This window comes from Mastomys coucha, unplaced genomic scaffold, assembly GCF_008632895.1.
Source record: "Mastomys coucha isolate ucsf_1 unplaced genomic scaffold, UCSF_Mcou_1 pScaffold18, whole genome shotgun sequence".
Classification (NCBI taxonomy): Eukaryota; Metazoa; Chordata; class Mammalia; order Rodentia; family Muridae; genus Mastomys; species Mastomys coucha.
Window position 1 is genome coordinate 34,663,518 of NW_022196900.1, and position 8,890 is coordinate 34,672,407.

The window sequence follows — 8,890 nt, forward strand, 5'->3', positions numbered from 1 at the left end:
AAGAGAGAGAGGAGGGGACAAGCAACTCCTTTTATAGTGGGCTGGGCTACCTTGCTATTGTCAGGTAACTGTGGGGTGGGGCATATCTGGCTATAGTCAGGTGACTGTGGGGGTGGAGTCCAGCCAGAATACCAGGAGCTTGGGCCATTGCCTTACTTGACTGATAGCCACGGGATTATTGAGTTCAGGGCTCATGGTGTCAGGACCCTAATGTCTGGGAGCTTAGCTCACAATTCTGTCCCTTGTAGAATTTTCTACTGGGTATCTAGAATAAGCCTCGTTGAACCAGAACACAGATTGCCTTTCACAGTCAACAAGGACACAACAAAACAAAAAGAGAACTTCAGACCAATTTCACTTATGAATATCAATGCAAAATACTCAATAAAATTTTCACACACCAAATCCAGGAATACATCAAAACCATCATTCACTATGATCAAGCAGGCTTCATTCCAGGGATGCAGGGTTGGTTCAATATATGAAAATCTATTAACATAATCCACCATATAAACAAATTCAAAGAAAAGAAATCACATGATCATCTTATTAGATGTTGAAATGGCCTTTGACAAAAATACAACACCCTTTCATGTTAAAAGTATTGGAGAGATCAGAAATTCAAGGCCCATACCTAAACATAATAAAAGTAATATGCAGCAAACCAACAACCAATATTAAATTAAATGGAGAGATACTTGAAGCAATCCCACTAAAACCAGGGACAATACAAGGATGCCCATTCTCCCCACATCTATTCAATATAGTACTCGAAGTTCTAGCTAGAGCAAAAGGAGATCAAGGGAATACGAATTGGTGAAGAAGTCAAGGTATCACTATTTGCATATGATATGATAATATATATAAGCAACTGCAAAAGTTCTACAAAAGAACTTCTACAGCTTATAAACAACTTCAACAAGTAGATCTACATGAAGATCCAGCTAAACCACTCTTGGGAATATACCCAAAAGATGTTCCACCATGCCACAGGGGCATATGTTCTACTGTGTTGATAGTAGCCTTATTTGTGATAGCAGAATCTGGAAACAACCCAGATGTCTCACAATGGAAGAATGGATACAGAAAATGTGGCTCATTTACACAATGCAATACTACTCAGCTATTAAGAACAAGGACATCCTGAGTTTTGCAGGCAAATGGATGGAACTAGAAAATATTATTCTGAGTGAGGTAACTTAGACCCAAAAGGACATGCATGGTATAGATTCACTAATAAGTGGATATTAGACAAAAAATATAATCCACAGAACTCAATAAGGTTAACAAGCTGAAGGAAAGTTCCAAGTGAGGATGTTTCAAACCCACTTGGGAGGAAGAAGAAAGCAATCATGGGGAGGGCAGAGGGAGGAAGAGACCTGGGTAGAGAGTGGACAGGGAGGGGAAAAGGGGAACATGATTGGGTTTTTTTTTTTGGAGGGGAGAGGGAGGGACATGCACCCTTGCGAAGTAAGAAGTGTCCAATCCTGTAGAATGTACCCGAGACCTGGGAGATGAGAAATTCTTAGGACTTAAAGCCAAGGATCATAGATGAAATGTCCTACACTGAGGAGAGGGAACTTGTAGAGTCTATCTTCTGTAGAAAGACAGGGCATCAAGAAGAGGGATGGGGTTGCCATCACACAGTCAAAACACTAACCCAGAATTGTCCCTGTCTAAAAGAACTGCAGGGACAAAAATGAAGAAGATTCTGAGGGAAAGGAGGTCCAGTGACAGGCTCATCTCAAGGGCAGGCTCTGAGGCCTGACACTATTATTGATGCTATCATTGATGCTATGGTGTGCTTATAGATAGGAGTGTAGCATGGCTGCCCTCAGAGAGGCCCAACAAGCACCTGAAAGAGTCAGATTCAGATACTTATACCCAAACAATGGACAAAAGCCAGGGACCCCTGTAGTTGAATTAGGGAAAAGCTGGAAGAAGCTGGGGAAGAGGGATACTCCATAAGAATACCAGCAGTCTCAACTAACCTGGTTCGCTGAGATCTCTCAGATACTAAGCCACCAACTAGACAGAATACATATATAAGGCCTCCAACATATACACAGCAGAGGATTACCAGGTCTGGCTCCAGTGAGAGAAGATGCACCTAACCCTTGAGAGACTTGAGGCCCCAGAGAGTGGGGAGGTCTGGTGGGGTGGAGGTTGGGGGAACATCCTCTTGGAGATAGTGGGGGTCCGGAGGAGGTAAGGGATGAGGAACAGTCAGAGGGCAGACAAGAGGGATAATGACTAGACTGAAAAAAAAAGATTAAATAATAAATAAACAAACAAATAAATAAATACAAAAATTATTCCAGGAATGCCAAAATAGGGGTAACTTAATATTGAATATGTTTGTGAGATCCCCCATATTAGATAGTTATTTTAACTTCTACAAGGAACATTTTCAGTTATTGATTTGTTTAATCATTTCTTTCCTTTCCAGAATCCTATACATGTTCTATCTTCTTCATTTTTATCTTTTCAGAGATAAAGAAAAAATCAAATTATCAAAAAAAAAAATTAAAAAAAAAAGAAAAAAGGGGCTAGAGAGATGGCTCAGTGGTTAAGAGCACTGACTGCTCATCCAGAGGTCCTGAGTTCAATTCCCAGCAACCCCATGGTGGCTTTCAACCATCTGTAATGGGGATCTGATGCCCTCTTCTGGTGTGTCTGCAGACATCAACAGTGTATTCACATACATGAAATAAATAAATAAATAAATGAATAAATAAATAAATAAATAAATCTTTAAAAAATAAATAAAAAGCTTCTGTAAGGCAAAGGACACTGTCAATAGTACAAAATGGTAACCAAAAGATTGGGAAAAGATCTTTACCAATCCCACATCTGATAGAGGGCTAATATCCAATATATACAAAGAACTCAAGAAGTTAGACTCCAGAGAACCAAATAACCTTATTTAAAATGGGGTACAGAGGTAAACAAAGAATTCTCAATTGAGGAATACCAAATGGCTGAGAAGCATCTAAAGAAATATTCAACATCCTCAGTCATCAGGGAAATGCAAATCAAAACAACTCTGAGATTCCACCTCAAACCACTCAGAATGGTGAAGATCAAAAACACACCAGCAGATGCTGGTGAGGATGTGGAGAAAGAGGAACACTTCTACATTGTTGGAGGGATTACAAGCTGGTACAACCACTCTAGAAATCAGTTTGATGGTTCCTCAGAAAATTGGACATAGTATTACCTGAGGACCCTGTTATGCCACTCCTGGGCATATACCCAAAAGATGCTCCAACATATAACAAGGATACATGCTCCACTATGTTCATAGCAATATTATTTATAATAGCAAAAAGCTGGAAACAACCCAAATGTCCCTCAACAGAGGAATAAATACAGAAAATGTGGCTCATTTACACAATCAAATGCTACTCAGTTATTAAGAATGAGGACATCCTGAGTTTTAGAGGCAAATGGATAGAACTAGAAAATATTATCCTGAGTGAGATAACCCAGTCACAAAAGAACACACATGGTATATACTCACTGATAAATGAAGCTCAAGAAGAGGGAAGACCAAAGTATGGATGCTTCAGTCCTTCTTAGAAGGAGGAACAAAATACTCACAGGAAGAACAAAAGAGGGTAGGAAGGACTTGGAAGGAAGAGAGGAGGGGGAGGGGAAAAAGAGGCACAGGATCAGGCATGGGAGGAGATGGGGTATGATATACAGAGGGTCAGGAAATTGAACAGAGTGGTGTAGAAATGTGGGATGGGGAAATGGGGGTAGCCACCAGAAAGCTCCAGATGCCAGGAATAGTAAGAGGCTCCTAGGACCCAACAGGGATGAGATTAGCTGAAATGCCCAACAAAGGGGTAGGAGGACTTGTAGAGGCCATATCTAGACATTAGGCAAGGACTCCGGTTGGGAGATGGGACCATCAACTCATATCCAAATGTTTTTCTTTTTACTTATTTATTTTAAACTCTAGATTTTATTCCTCTCCTAGTACACCCCATACCACATCCAATACCCCATACCACATCCAATACCCATCCCATCTTTGAAATATAGAGTTTAATATCTCAAGGGAAGGAACTTGGTTTATAGGAAAACACTCTGCAGTAATAGTAGTCATCTCTTAAAGTTAATTTATACCCTCAAGCAATGGAGACTATATTCTGTGATAAAGGTCAAGGGAATAACTTGACCAGAATTGTATGATTTTATCTTGTCCTTAAAAACATATTTAAAATTTTTAGATCAAAGGATCATTTTGATTGTTTTTGCCCTGACCCATGGGGCATTCATCAGGGATGAGTAGCACAGTCCCAGACATTAGCATGGACCAGTTGGCAGTGAAGGCCACCTGCATTGATATGGCTCCTAGTGTCAGCACTGCTCATAGACATCAACATGGTTTCAGGCTGAAGCCCAGGCCATGGACATCAGTATGGCTCTTGGTGGTAGTACAGGCCACAGTCATCAACACAAACATGACTGCATTAAGACCATGTACCCAGACATGGCCCTCTACAGTAGCACAGAATGGGACATACCAAGGCCACAGGTGGCAGCAGAGGCCACTCAGATCATTATTGTCCCCAGAAGCAGTACAGCCCGCAACATCAACATGGCTTCAAGTTGTAGCCACAGACCATGGATATCTGTGTGTTCTTCTGTGTTAGCCCGAGACATGGAAATCAACATATATCAAATGTAGAATCATGGTCCCAGACATGTTTTCAGCAGCAGCACATGCTCAGATATCTCCATGGACCTTGGAGGCAGTACAAGCCCCTCAGATTTATATGAACCAGCAGCAGCATGGCCCAGAAACATCAACATGGCTTCAGGCTGCAGTGCAGGCCAAGGATCTCTGCTTGGTCTTTGGTGGTAGCATGGATTAAAGACATTAACTCAGACTTTACTTGTAACCGGACTTGGAACACAAAACAAGGCCCTTGGTAGAAGCCCAGATGTGGTCACTACTACTGTCTCAGGTGGCAGTGAGGTCAATCACATCAGTGTAGTTCCTAGAGGCAGCATGGTCCACCAAGTTGACCCTGGCCAGATAAGGGCCATTGACCCACACATGGCCCTCAGCAACATCATGGGACAAAGTGGTCCTTTAAGGATGCTCAATCTACAAAGTGGATCATTCCTCATCTCAGGCCATCATCATTGCCCAGATCTAGGGTGATCCCATTGCCAGGAAGCTTGTTTGTTCTGGGGCTGAGTCTGCATCTGGATAAAGTCCAGGCTATTAGACAACATCCCATTGATCCTACTGAGCAGGGACATGATCCACTCTCTCTCTCACCCCTCACCACAGTCACATAACCAGTTCCAGCTCTTGACAGTGTATACACCATTCTGCTCCTCTATCATTCCCATCTCTCTGTCACCCATTTCTCCTCACAATGATGCCTCTGGCCCAGCCAGCTGGCTCCATAAAATCTATTTTAATAAACCAAGATTTTGGACATAATTGTTGGAATTATATTTTCTATAATCCTTTGGAAAGGAAAATTAGCACAGAGATCTTTAGCAAGTATATATATTTATTAATTTATACATGCTCCAGCCTTAATAAAAGCATTACATCTAACAGTTTTTCATAATACTTAAATTTGATTCTTCATGTAGATTTTAATTGGAGGTGCCAAAAAATAATTTTAGCACATAAAAAATGAATTTAAAAAGAGAACTGATGTGGCCACAGTGTGTTAAAAAAAATCTTTGACACTTTCAATATAAAAATCACAGCTCTCATCTTAAAGGGAATAAAAGGTAGTTTATTCTAGAGACATTTTGAGTGACCATGACCTGGAACAAAAACTTAGGTTACTCCAAATTGCATATTCCCATGTAGAAACAATTTCATTAATTTTTTTATAGTTTTACAAAACAAAGACATAAATTAAGGCAAGCTTAAAATACATTGGTGGGCATACCAAATAGGAAGGTATTGCAAGATGGTAATCCCTATTCTGAAGGTGCAAGACATTATCTGGCGACATTGTTAGCTCTTAGATTAGCAGAAGTGAGCGTTATGCTATGTTAATAGCTTCCAACTTTTATTATGAAGAATAGCTGTTCCAGAAGGCCAAAACTAGCCCAAGATAAAGTATTTAGCTTCTGAACCTGAAAAATTCTAATCTCTCCACAGTCCTGAAATTCCAATCTGTCCATCAATCTCTGCAGCCCCGGATTCTTTTTTTTTCCTTTTAGCCTGGATTCACAGAGATGCAGTTCTTCCTTGAGTAGCAACTCCTAATGAAAGAATAGCTTGATTACAATCTGAAGCTGGTGCAAATGTTACTGTTTGGGGATTGAAACCCTCTAATTCTGTGCATGCACTTGTTGTAAGGGCAACTTACATTGCTTGTTTAATCGCCTACAGTCTCAGCAACAGACAACTTGTTGTTCCAACTTTTGGAGCAGCATTTCATCAGCAGTAGCCATAGCTGTTCCCGATTTTCCTCCTAGGCAGGTTTTTCTCTGTATTATCTAGAGACACAATTCAGTATCACTGTCATGTTTTAATAGGATTTGAATAATTTTTTATTTACCTTTTTTTCCTTTTCTCTCTCTTTCACTTTTCTTTTTTATTTCTGTCTCCAAGCTTCTTGTGTCCCATGCATTCCAAATTTCTGTTTACTAGACTCCACCCTCAAGGACTTTACTCTAAACTATTGCTTTCTTTTTTTTTTTTTTTAAGATTTATTTATTTATTTTATGTGAGTATACTACACTGTAGCTGTCTTCTCACACACCAGAAGAGGTCATCAGATCCCATTACAGATGGCTGTGCTCCACCGTGTGATTGATGGGAATTGAATTCTGGTAGAGCAGTCAGTGCTCTTAACCGCTGAGCCATCTCTCTAAATGTTAATTTTCATGATACCCTTTCACAATCACAACCTGTCTGCAACATTCCTCTTCTCTAACTTAGGTCCGCTTCCATTCTCAGCGAATCTCTATCTTTCATGTGCTAGTTTATATATGAAGTCAGTGAAGCCTCAGTCTTCCTTATACCCATTTTGGGAAAGGATGTGCAAACTGGAGATCCAAAGCCACCCATTTTGACCGTAAGACCCCAATTCTTACTTAGTCCACCCAATAAACTGTCTGCCATCTGAATATAAGTAAACAGCAGAATCATTTAAAATGGTCACCCAAACCCTGCAGGTTCCTGTCTTGGCACACAGGAAATATGAGCTGGCTGTGGAGTCCATTCGGCCTGCCTGGCCAAGATGTGTCCAGCAGAATTTTTTTTTAACACGGCCAGATTGGCCGAAATTGAAACACTTAGCTGACATCTGTCTTTAAACAGCACAAGCTAATTCTACTCTATGCTACATTTGTACATAACTTTAGAAAGTCTATAACATTTTCTGTTTCTCTGTCTGAGTCTTGATAAATCCTTGGCATTATTTTCATTGACATTATCAAAATACAATTGTTTTAAACAATAATTCTTAGATTTGTTCCCCTTGTACTTGTTTTTCAATAGCATATTTGAGTCTCCTCAATGAGATCAACATAAGGCTCAAAGGAACTTTGTATAGTTTTTATTTAACTGAAAAAGCATTTTCATAGGCTCTCTCTCTTCTTTTTTGTTGTTGTTATTTTGATCATATTTTACTGTTGTTGTTAGTTTTAAATGTATAACACACTCATAAAAAGTATTTTGAACATATTTGACCTCTTCCAACTACCCCTCCAAGATTTACACCTAAACTCTCCCTCCCAAATTTGTGTCCTGTTTTTTTTTTGTTGTTGTCGGTTTTTTTTTCAATTTTTCTGAATTTGTTAACATTTAAAAACATGTTTTAATTAAATAGAATTGAATCACATTCTTGTTTCACTTTTGTACCACTGCTCCTCCCAGAGATCCCTCTTCAATACCTACAATATCTTTTTTGTCATATTCCTTAAAATTTATAAAATATTATAACAATAAAAATAAGTGTTATAAAAGTTGTTTGATATATATAAAACAACAGTCAATTTAAAAGTCTTATGTAGATGCTCCTCTACAGCAATAGGGAGAATACATTTTTCTCAATATAAATTTTAAGTAACTCCAAACATATTAACTGTATACTTAAAAATAATACATCATTACTACTATTTTCTTAAATGAACATGAATATATAAAGTCTTTTTGTTTGCTTTGTATTTAGTAGAGTTTAAAATCTTGGCTCTTACTGTGGTACAAGCACAAAATAAGAACAACTTTTAGACATTGGGTTTCATTGTAATAAGACTGTACTTCAATGACCCTCACATCACCAAAGGATTTTACCTCCATCATAGCTAAGCTGAGAGTTGATAGTTCTGCTGCACCAAGAAATGAATTGTAGGCTCGATTTTTGGATACAGACTTCCTGCTATGGTCAAAGCTATTTGACTTGAGTGAGTGACTTCATTCTCAGCCCACAGAGAACAGGTTACATTCATTTAAGAAATGGTGTAGGTATTAAAATGGTCTATCTATAAAGTCATTTGCCAACTCATTCAATGAACAATGGTTCTGCTTGGAGTGTGGCACATTAGGTGAGGGTAAGAATTTGGTTCATTAGCTGTGATAATTTGGAAAAGCATTCATCTCAGAGAAAGAATAATGTATCAAGTCCTCTTCTTCAAACTTGATACAAGAGTTATAAACGTCAAGCAAAGCATTCAGTCTCAGTTTGTTGTTCTCTTACAAGCCACCTCCCTAGTTAATCGTCTATGTTTCTTTTGGGTATATAAATACTTTTGAAATATATAAGCTATTCTGAAAACCATAGTATAGTGTAAAAACATGTAATAAACAATACTACTAATAGAGAGGTTGAAATAGGAGAAGCAAGATTTCAAGACCCTTATGTTGTACACAGCCAGACACTGTCACAAACATACA

The 8,890-nt window shown here is 38.8% G+C and overlaps 1 pseudogene; it reads left to right on the top strand.

Annotated features, from left to right (window-relative positions):
* Positions 1 to 4,417: 4,417 nt before the first annotated feature.
* LOC116095267 overlaps positions 4,418 to 8,890 on the top strand; it is a 47,302-nt pseudogene continuing 42,829 nt past the window's right edge.